This window comes from Neofelis nebulosa, chromosome 14 (assembly GCF_028018385.1).
Source record: "Neofelis nebulosa isolate mNeoNeb1 chromosome 14, mNeoNeb1.pri, whole genome shotgun sequence".
NCBI classification, from domain to species: Eukaryota; Metazoa; Chordata; class Mammalia; order Carnivora; family Felidae; genus Neofelis; species Neofelis nebulosa.
In genome coordinates this window covers 57,509,666-57,521,696 of record NC_080795.1, presented here as the reverse complement: position 1 = coordinate 57,521,696, position 12,031 = coordinate 57,509,666, and the positions used below count along the sequence as shown (strand labels likewise).

At 38.5% G+C, this 12,031-nt stretch overlaps 1 protein-coding gene across 6 annotated transcripts in view; it reads left to right on the top strand.

Moving 5' to 3' along the window:
• CSMD3 (CUB and Sushi multiple domains 3) overlaps positions 1-12,031 on the top strand; it is a 1,263,431-nt gene that overhangs the window by 705,594 nt on the left and 545,806 nt on the right. The gene's annotated exons all lie outside the window — the stretch shown is intronic.

The following is a 12,031-nucleotide window of genomic DNA, read 5'->3' as shown; positions in this document are numbered from 1 at the left end:
ATTATTTGAAGAACCCCACCATACTGTTTTCCATAGTAGTTGTATCAGTTTACACTCCCACCAACAGTGCATGAGAGTTTTCTTTTCTCTACATCATCACTCACAATTGTTATTTCTTGTATTTTTTATACTAGTCATTCTGACTGGCATGAGATATTTCATTGTGATTTACATTGACATTTCCCTGATGATTAGTGACGTTGAATATCTTCTTATATGTCTATGGGCCATCTATGTATCTTCTTTGGAAAAATATCTATTTAGGTCCTCTACCCATTATTTTTTAATGTTTATTTATTTTTGAAGGAGAGAGAGAGAGAGAACAGGGGAGGGACAGAGAGAGAGGGAGACACAGAATCCAAAGTAGGCTCCAGGCTCCAGCCTGTCAGCACATAGCCTGATATGGGGCTTGACGCAGGCTCCAACTCATGAGCAGTGAGATCATGACCTGAACCAAAGTCCAATGCTTAACTGACTGAGCCACCCAGGCGCCCCGGTCCTCTACCTATTTTTTTTCAATATATGAAGTTTATTGTCAAATTGGTTACCATACAACACCCAGTGCTCATCCCAAAAAGTGCCCTCCTCAATACCCATCACCCACCCTCCCCTCCCTCCCACCCCCCATCAACCCTCAGTTTGTTCTCAGTTTTTAAGAGTCTCTTATGCTTTGGCTCTCTTCTACTCTAACCTCTTTTTTTTTTCCCTTCCCCTCCCCCATGGGTTTCTGTTAAGTTTCTCAGGATCCACATAAGAGTGAAACCATATGGTATCTGTCTTTCTCTGTATGGCTTATTTCACTTAGCATCACACTCTCCAGTTCCATCCACGTTGCTACAAAAGGCCATATTTCATTCTTTCTCATTGCCACGTAGTACTCCATTGTGTATATAAACCACAATTTCTTTATCCATTCATCAGTTGATGGACATTTAGGCTCTTGCCATAATTTGGCTATTGTTGAGAGTGTTGCTATAAACATTGGGGTACAAGTGCCCCTATGCATCAGTACTCCTGTATCCCTTGGGTAAATTCCTAGCAGTGCTATTCCTGGGTCATAGGGTAGGTCTATTTTTAACTTTTTGAGGAACCTCCACACTGCTTTCGAGAGTGGCTGCACCAATTTGCATTCCCACCAACAGTGCAAGAGGGTTCCCATTACTCCACATCCTCTCCAGCATCTGTAGTCTCCTGATTTGTTCATTTTGGCCACTCTGACTGGCGTGAGGTGATATCTGAATGTGGTTTTGATTTGTATTTCCCTGATGAGGAGCGACGTTGAGCATCTTTACATGTGCCTGTAGGCCATCCGGATGTCTTCTTTAGAGAAGTGTCTATTCATGTTTTCTGCCCATTTCTTCACTGGGTTATTTGTTTTTCAGGTGTGGAGTTTGGTGAGCTCTTGATAGATTTTGGATACTAGCCCTTTGTCCGATATGTCATTTGCAAATATCTTTTCCCATTCCGTTGGTTGCCTTTTAGTTTTGTTGGTTGTTTCCTTTGTGTGCAGAAGCTTTTTATCTTCATAAGGTCCCAGTAGTTCATGTTTGCTTTTAATTCCCTTGCCTTTGGGGATGTGTCAAGTAAGAAATTGCTGTGGCTGAGGTCAGAGGGTCTTTTCCTGCATTCTCCTCTAGTGTTTGGATGGTTTCCTGTCTCACATTCAGGTCCTTTTTCCATGTTGAGTTTATTTTTGTGAATGGTGTGAGAAAGTGGTCTAGTTTCAATCTTCTACATGTTGCTGTCCAGTTCTCCCAGCACCATTTGTTAAAGAGACTGTCCTTCTTCCATTGGATATTCTTTCCTGCTTTGTCAAAGACTAGTTGGCCATACGTTGGCGGGTCTAGTTCTGGGGTTTCTATTCTATTCCCTTGGTCTATGTGTCTGTTTTTGTGCAATACCATGCTGTCTTGATGATTACAGCTTTGTAGTAGAGGCTAAAGTCTGGGATTGTGATGCCTCCTGCTTTGGCCTTCTTCTTCAAAATTACTTTGGCTATTTGGGGCCTTTTGTGGTTCCATATGAATTTTAGGATTGCTTGTTCTAGTTTCGAGAGGAATGCTGGTGCAATTTTGATTGGGATTGCATTGAATGTGTAGATAGCTTTGGGTAGTATTGACATTTTGACAATATTTATTCTTCCAATCCATGAGCACGGAATGTTTTTCCATTTCTTTATATCTTCTTCAATTTCCTTCATAAGGCTTCTATAGTTTTCAGCATACAGATCTTTTGCATCTTTGGTTAGATTTATTCCTAGGTATTTTATGCTTCTTGGTGCAGTTGTGAATGGGATCAGTTTCTTTATTTGTCTTTCTGTTGCTTCATTGTTAGTGTATAAGAATGCAACTGATTTCTGTACATTGATTTTGTATCCTGCAACTTTGCTGAATTCATGTATCAGTTCTAGCAGACTTTTGGTGGAGTCTATCGGATTTTCCATGTATAATATCATGTCATCTGCAAAAAGCGAAACTTGACTTCATCTTTGCCAATTTTGATGCCTTTGATTTCCTTTTGTTGTCTGATTGCTGATGCTAGAACTTCCAACACTATGTTAAACAACAGCGGTGAGAGTGGGCATCCCTGTCGTGTTCCTGATCTCAGGGAAAAAGCTCTCAGTTTTTCCCCATTGAGGATGATGTTAGCTGTGGGCTTTTCATAAATGGCTTTTATGATCTTTAAGTATGTTCCTTCTGTCCCGACTTCTCGAGGGTTTTTATTAAGAAAGCTTGCTGAATTTTGTCAAAAGCCTTTTCTGCATCAATTGACAGGATCATATGGTTCTTATCTTTCCTTTTATTAATGTGATGTATCACATTGATTGATTTGCGAATGTTGAACCAACCCTGCATCCCAGGAATGAATCCCACTTGATCATGGTGAATAATTCTTTTTATATGCTGTTGAATTCGATTTGCTAGTATCTTATTGAGAATTTTTGCATCCATATTCATCAGGGATATTGGCCTGTAGTTCTCTTTTTTTACTGGGTCTCTGTCTGGTTTAGGAATCAAAGTAATACTGGCTTCATAGAATGAGTCTGGAAGTTTGCCTTCCCTTTCTATTTCTTGGAATAGCTTGAGAAGGATAGGTATTCTCTCTGCTTTAAACGTCTGGTAGAATTCCCCTGGGAAGCCATCTGGTCCTGGACTCTTATTTGTTGGGAGATTTTTGATGACTGATTCAATTTCTTCACTGGTTTTGGGTCTGTTCAAGCTTTCTATTTCCTCCTGATTGAGTTTGGAAGAGTGTGGGTGTTTAGGAATTTGTCCATTTCTTCCAGTTTGTCCAGTTTGTTGGCATATAATTTTTCATAGTATTCCCTGATAATTGCTTGCATCTCTGAGGGATTGGTTGTAATAATTCCATTTTCATTCATGATTTTATCTATTTGGGTCATCTCCCTTTTCTTTTTGAGAAGCCTGGCTAGAGGTTTATCAATTTTGTTTATTTTTTTAAAAAAACCAACTCTTGGTTTCATTGATCTACTCTACAGTTCCTTTAGATTCTGTATTGTTTATTTCTGTTCTGATCTTTATTATTTCTCTTCTTCTGCTGGGTTTGGGGTGTCTTTGCTGTTCTGCTTCTATTTCCTTTAGGTGTGTTGTTAGATTTTGTATTTGGGATTTTTCTTGTTTCTTGAGATGGGCCTGGATTGCAACGTATTTTCCTCTCAGGACTGCCTTCGCTGCATCTCAAAGCATTTGGATTGTTGTATTTTCATTTTCATTTGTTTCCATATATTTTTAAATTTCTTCTCTAATTGCCTGGTTGACCCATTCATTCTTTAGTAGGGTGTTCTTTAACCTCCATGCTTTTGGAGGTTTTCCAGACTATTTCTGTGGTTGATTTCAAGCTTCATAGCATTGTGGTCTGAAAGTATGCATGGTATGATTTCAATTCTTGTATACTTATGAAGGGCTGTTTTGTGACCCAGTATGTGATCTAGGAGAATGTTCCATGTGCACTCGAGAAGAAAGTATATTCTGTTGCTTTGGGATGCAGAGTTCTAAATAGATCTGTCAAGTCCATCTGATCCAGTGTATCATTCAGGGCCCTTGTTTCTTTATTGACCATGTGTCTAGACGATCTATCCATTTCTGTAAGTGGAGTGTTAAAGTCCCCTGCAATTACCACATTCTTATCAATAAGGTTGCTTATGTTTGTGAGTAATTGTTTTATATATTTGGGGGCTCCTTATTCAGCACATAGACATTTATAATTGTTAGCTCTTCCTGATGGATAGACCCTGTGATTATTATTTAATGCCCGTCTTCATCTCTTGTTACAGCCTTTAATTTAAAGTCTAGTTTGCCTGATATAAGTATGGCTACTCCAGCTTTCTTTTGACTTCCAGTGGTATGATAAATAGTTCTCCATCCCCTCATCCTCTCAATCTGAAGGTGTCCTCAGGTCTAAAATGAGTCTCTTGTAGACAGCAAATAGATGGGTCTTGTTTTTTTATCCATTCTGATACCCTATCTCTTTTGGTTGGCGCATTTAATCCATTTACATTCAATGTTATTATAGAAAGATATGGGTTTAGAGTCATTGTGATGTCTGTAGGTTTCATGCTTGTAGTGATGTCTCTGGTACTTTGTCTCACAGGATCCCCCTTAGGATCTCTTGTAGGGCTGGTTTAGTGGTGACAAATTCCTTCAGTTTTTGTTTGTTTGGGAAGACCTTTATCTCTCCTTCTATTCTAAATGGCAGACTTGCTGGATAAAGGATTCTCGGCTGCATATTTTTTTTTCTGTTCAACACATTGAAGATCTCCTGCCATTCCTTTCTGGCCTGCCAAGTTTCAGTAGAGAGATCTGTCATGAGTCTTATCGGTCTCCCTTTATATGTTAAAGCACGTTTATCTCTATCTGCTCAGAATTTTCTCTTTATCCTTGTATTTTGCCAGTTTCACTATGGTATACTGTGCAGAAGATCGATTCAAGTTACGTCTGAAGGGAGTTCTCTGTGCCTCTTGGATTTCAGTGCCTTTTTCCTTCCCCATATCCGGGAAGTTCTCAGCTATTATTTCTTCAAATACACCTTCAGCACCTTTCCCTCTCTCTTCCTCCTCTGGAATACCAATTATTCGTAGATTATTTCTCTTTATTGCATCACTTAGTTCTCTAATTTTCCCCTCATACACTGGATTTTTTTCTCTCTCTCTTTCTCAGCTTCTTCTTTTTCCATAACTTTATCTTCTAGTTCACCTATTCTCTCCTCTGCCTCTTCAATCCGAGCCGTAGTTGTCTCCATTTTATTTTTCAGCTCACTGATAGCATTTTTTAACTCCTTCTGGCTGTTCCTTAGTCCCTTGATCTCTGTAGCAAGAGATTCTCTGCTGTCCTTTATACTGTTTTCAAGCCCAGGGATTAATTTTATGACTATTATTCTAAATTCACTTTCTGTTATATTGTTTAAATCATTTTTGATCAGTTCGTTAGCTGTTGTTATTTCCTGGACGTTTTTCTGAGGTGAATTCTTCTGTTTCGTCATTTTGGATAGTCCCTGGAGTGGTGCAGAACTGCGGGGCCCTTCCCCTGTACTGTCTTGAATAACTTGCATTGGTGGGCGGGGCCGCCGTCAGACCTGATGTCTGCCCCCAGCCCAGCTCTGGGGCCACAGTCAGACTGGTGTGTACCTTCTCTTCCCCTCTCCTAGGGGTGGGATTCACTGTGGGGTGGTGTGGTCCGTCTGGGCTACTTGCACATTGCCAGGCTTGTGGTGTTGGGTTCTGGCGTATTAGCTGGGGTGGATCGGCAGGGTGCACAGGGGCGGGAGGGGTAGGCTCAGCTCACTCTTCCTTTAGAGATCTGCTTCGGGAGGGGCCCTGCGGCACCAGGAGGGAGTCAGACCCGCAGGAGGGATGGATCCGCAAAAGCACAGCTTTGGGTGTTTGTGCGGTGCAAGCAAGTTCCCTGGCAGGAACTGGTTCCCTTTGGGATTTTGGCGGGGGGGGGGGGGGTGGGGGGGGGGTGAGGGAGATGGCGCTGGCGAGCGCCTTTGTTCCCCGCCAAGTTGAGCTCTGTCATCCGGGGCTCAACAACTCTCCCTCCCGTTGTCCTCCATCCCTCCCGTTCTTTGAGCAGAGCTGTTAGCTTATAACCTTCCAGATGTCAAGTCCCTCTTGCTGTGGAACACACTCTGTGCGGCCCCTCTGCTTTTGCCAACCAGACTCGGGGGCTCTCCTTGGCCAGAGGGCCGCCCCTCCACCCTGACTCCCTCCCTCCAGTCCTTGTAGCACGCACAGCCTCTCCGCCCTTCCTACCCTCTTCCGTGGGCCTCTTGTCTGTGCTTGGCTCCGGAGACTCCGTTCTGCTAGTCTTCTGGTGGTTTTCTGGGCTATATAGGCAGGTGTAGATGGAATCTAAGTGATCAACAGTACGTGTGGTGAGCCCACTGTCCTCCTACACCGCCATCTTCCCAGGATCTCCCTCTACCCGTTTTTTAATGGGATTGCTTGTTTGTATTTTGGTGTTGAGTTGTATAGATTCTTTATGTATTTTGGGTATAACCCCTTAGCAGATATATTACTTACAAATATCTTCTCCCATTAAGCAAGTTGCCTTTTATTTCTGTTGATGATTTCCTTTGCTGTGCAAAATGTTTTTACTTTTGATATCCTCCCAATACATTATTTTTGTTTTTGTTTCCCTTTCCTGAAGAGATATATCCTTAAATATGTCACTCTCTAAGAGATTACTGCTGTGTTTGCTTGTAGGAGTTTTTAAAAAATGTTTATTTAACTTATTTTGAGAAAGAGAGAGTGCCAGAGAGAGAGCAGAGAAGGAGCAAAGGGAGAGGGAGAGATGGAATCCCAAGCAGGCTCTCTGCTGTCTGTGCAGAGCCCAATGCAGGGCTCAGATCCACAAACCATAAGATCGTGACCTGAGCCAAAGTCAAGAGTCAGACGCTTAACCAACTGAGCCACCCAGGCACCCCTTGCTTTTAGGAATTTTATAGTTTGAGGTCTCACATTTAGGTCTTTAATTCATTTTGCATTTATTTTTTTGTATTGTGTAAGAAAGTGGTCCAGTCTCATTCTTTTGCAAGCTCTCCCGTTTTCCCTACACCATTTATTAAAAAAAGACTATCTTTTTAGCATTGTATAATCTTGCCTCTTTGTCATAGATTAGTTGACCATATAAGTGTGGGTTTAATTGTGGTCTGTCTATACTGTTCCTTGATCTATGTGTCTCTTTTTGTGCCTGTACCATACTGTTTATTACTATAATTTGTAACATATCTTGATATCTGGGTTTGTGATACCTCCAGCTTTGCTCTTTTTCACAATTGTTTTGGCTATTCAAGATCATTTTATATATAAATGGAACTGAAACAGTTGGATAGTCACATGCAAAACAAAACAAAACAAAACAAAACTTTAAACCTTATTTTTTACACAATATACAAAAATTAACTTGAAACGGATTATAGACCTAAATATAAAAGCTAAGCTATAAAACTTTTGGAAGAAAACATAGAAGTAAAACATAAATTACCTTGGCTTAGAGTGACTATTGTGAGTAGACCAAAAGCATGCTATGTGTTATAGACTAAATATTTGTGTCCTCACAAAACTTATATGCCAAAGGCCTAACCCCAATATGATGGTATTTGGAGGTGGGGCTTTAGGGAGGTGATTAGGTTGAGATGAGCTCATGAGGATGAGACCTTCATGATGAGATTAGTATCCTTAAAGAAGAAACATTGCAGAGCTGGCTCTCTCTTTCCAAGCACTTGCAGAGAGAAGACTTTGTGACCACACAGAGAGAAGGAAGCAGCTGTATGTAAGCCAGGATGAGACTCCCCACCAGAACCTGATGATGCTGGCACTGTGGTCTTGGAATCTTAATCTCTGAAACTATGAGAAAAACGTTTCTGTTGTTTAAGTCACCCAGTTTATGGTATGTTGTAATGGCATCCCAAGCCAAGAAGACATTAAAGAAGAGAATAATTGATAAATTGAACTTCATCAAAATTAAAAACAGTTGGTTACCGAAAGGGGCTTATGAAGAATAAAACCAAACTACAGACTAGAAGGAAATAATTGCAAGTATATATGTATAAGGGACCTATATCCAGAATATATAATGAATTTTGAGAATTCAATAATAGAATGCATAGAATAATCCAATTTAAAATGAGTTAAAAATTTTGACCAGACACTTGAACAATGAAGATAAGAGATGACAGATAGATAGATAGATAGATAGAGAGACAGACAGACAGATATGGGTAAAAAACCTGGCAAAACTGCTCACCATCACTGTTATTAAGGCTCTGCAAGTTAAGACCATGAGGAGATACCAAATGGCCACTAGAATGGGGAAGATTAAAAAGCATTGCCTTTGAGAAAGTAGAGCAGAGGGAGCTCTCATACACTGTTGGTAGAAAAGTAAAATGGTATAACCATTTTAAATTATTTGGAGGGGTGCCTGGGTGACTCAGTTGAGTGTCTGACTTCAGCTCAGGTCATGATCTCACGGATTGTTGGTTCGAGCCCCGTGTCGGGCTCTGTGCTGACAGCTCAGAGCCTGGAGCCAGCTTCGGATTCTGTGTCTCCCTCTCTCTGCCCCTAACACACTCGCATTCTGTCTCTGTGTCTCTCAAAAATAAAAAGAAACATTAAAAATCTAGAAAATGCTAAGTAAAATTTATAGTAATGGAAGGCAGATTATTTCTTTTTTTTGGTTACTGAAGTAAAAAGAAGGATGGCTTCCTAAGGGTGGGTAACAGAATTAGACTCTGGGGATGATAGAGATGTTCATTGTCTTGACTATGATGATGGTTTCATTAGTTTCACGTATGTTAAAATTCATCAAACTGTACCATTTACATTGGGCAGCTTATTGTTTATCAATTATACCTTCATGACACTGTAAACAAATTTCTGTGTCAACATTATCAAGTATGGGGTGCCTGCGTGGCACAGTCGGTAAGCGTCCAACTCTTGATCCCAGCTCAGTTCATGATCTCATGGGTTCGTGAGTTTGAGCCCTGCATAGGGCTGTGCACTGATGGCATGGAGACGGCTTGGGATTCTGTCTTTCTTTCTCTCTGCCCCTCCCCTGCTTGTGCTCTTTCTCTATCTCCCTCAAAATAAATAAGTTAACTTAAAAAATGTCCTTTAAAAACTGAAAGAAAATAGCCATTTGCACCTATGTGGACGGAACTAGAGGATATTATGCTAAGCAAAATTAGAGAAAGACAAATATATGTCTTCACTCATAGGAGAAATTTAAGATACAAAACAGATGAACATAAGGGAAAAGAAGCAGAAATAATGTAAAAACAGGGAGGAGGACAAAACATAAGAGACTCTTAAATAGAACAAACAGGTTTGCTGGAGCGGTTGTGGGGGGGGGTGGGCGAAGTGGGTAAGGGGCCTTAAGGAATCTACTTCTGAAATCATTGTGGCACTGTATGCTAACTTGGAAATTAATTAATTAATTAAAATAAACAAAATACATAAAATTATCAAATTATTTTTCAAAATGAACACTAACATAAGCCGTGCTATTTTTAATGGTATTTTTTTCAGAGAGATGAGAAAAACATTATAAGTGAAATGTTTCAACAAGTTTCTCAGGTTTTATTTAAATTCCAGTTAGTTAACATACGGTATCGTATCTGCGTATAATTTAGTGATTTATCACTTACAGCAACAATTTTTGACAACAAGGCAAACATAATGTTTTATTTATAATCATTTTAAGTAGAAAAGAATGATATATTCTCAGAATATATTTTTTTGAGTGCTGATGTGGTTAGTATACTTTGCAAAATTTTTTTGTAGGTCACATCTATTGCAAACAACAGTGTCAGTGATATAATAGAGATTATGATAACAAAAATTTATAACCAAACAACACATGAAATGCTTATAATTGCATTCACTCTTCATTTTTTTTTTTTAAAACTCTTAGGCTTATGCAAGGTAGTATCATGTGAGAATTCATTGTAATAAGCCACATGTTTCTCAATTCTGGCAGTACATGCCTAAGAAAATTTGACTTATTCTTGTAGGAAACTGAGGCTTATTGAAACTGGAAACAACCTTCTTTTTCTCCACTTATATGAGCTTTCTTTTCATTTTTACTCCATTTATATATGTTTTTTAAATCTCCTTATTAGGATATTTCTCCAGATTTACCATTTGTAGAATGCCAAAATTAAGCCTTGCTGTATTTCTGATTAGAGTCGGTTAAAAAAGACTGTTCCCCATATAATATATTTAGAGATTGGGGAAATATCTGGTAAAATAATTAATTATGTGTGTACATTTTTGTCCGTTTAGTCAGTACATTTAAACAGAGATCCTGCATAGTCCATTACCCCACAGTGCTGATCACAATTCAAATGAATGGCTCAGCAAATATATAAAATTGTATTCTGCAAAAGAGCTCATTGAGATTAGTGTAAAACCAAAGTGAAAGAATTACTATATTATTCATACTTGATTTGTAAATTTTTAATTCTAAAAATATGTTTTAAAGCAGAAAACTAATAATAGTAAATAAAGATCTTTCAAGACTTTTTTGGAATTTATGAATCTCCTAAATCATCCATGTTTCTTAGATTTCTAGGGATAGAAAACCAGATTAATGAACTAAAATTCTGTAAAGCATAGGTATATCATTATTTCATTTTACAAATGTTTTCTATTTCTCCATATCCTGTCTTTTAACTCAAGTCAATTCAATTTAATGAGGTCAAAATCACCTATAGAACATGCTTAGATGATGATTTAATATTCTCTTTAAAAAGCATACTGTCGGGGTGCCTGGGTGGCTCAGTTGGTTGAGCGTCCAACTTCGGCTCAGGTCATGATCTCATGGTTTGTGAGTTTGAGCCCTGCGTGGGGTCGGGCTTTGTGCTGACAGCCCAGAGCCTGCTTCGGATTCTGTCTCCTTCTCTCTCTGCCCCTCCCCACTTGTGCTCTGTCTTTCTGTCTCTCAAAAATAAGTAAGTGTAAAAAAATTCAAAAAAAAAAATAAAAAGCATACTGTCAATAATGAAAACAATGTTTAATTATTTTGAAAATAAAGCTGAAATTTCTAGTTTCTTAGGAAATAATTTGTCATATATTAACATAATATTAGAGCGTTATAAAGTTATATTTCAATGTTTGTACAAATAGATTGGAGTTTAAATTTATTCATGTCAAGAACTATTTGCCTCTAGGGCATGCCATGTTCGTTACTGATTCAATATTTGCTGAAAGGACAGTTTGATATCTTTACAATAGGAGATTGGACTAAATCATCTCTGCATTTCTTTTGAGTTCTAACATTCTCTTATCTGATAAATTAAATATTGATATATTCATTGTACTGTCCAAGAAGATTATACTCGATATCCATTCACTGTAGTAAACTGATATAACTTTAGTGGGCTGTTTTTTGTGTAAATTCAGAATAAATCTCTCCCTCAGAATTTACTCCAGATTTAATACTTTACTATCAGGTAGTGGTCTGTCAGTACTGAACCAGTGAGCCTGCTTGAATTTTCCCATAACTTGGTCTTTTGAGATATCTCTTCTTTTTATATCATTTTTATTTTCTTTGTTGAAATCTTATAACTTGTAAAAAGTGGTTTCTCTTTTCTAAAAAAAAAAATGCAAAGTCACACCTATTTTGTGTGGGATTTTCATGATAACATATCAATCTGCTTCTCAGAATAAAGAGGGCTTTTAAGCATGATTTATGAATACTTTTATGTTAGAATAAGATTTATAATTTTTGTTCTTGCCGTTTGTTAGCTTAAAGGATTTTTAAATTTTATTTTAATTTACATTCAATATATCAGTTTCCTTCAGAAAACTTCTCCTGCTCATAAAATATCAAATTTGACTTTGTTTATCCCGATCTGCTGTGAGAACTAAGCCCTTTGTTTCTACACCCCCAGAATGAGAATGAGTGGCAGTAGAACAGCAAAAGTAATGTCAATTTTGAAATATTCATGGAGTTTTGACTATGTGCCAGGCATTGTGGAAAGGACATGGTACGTGGTAAAAAATAAGAGA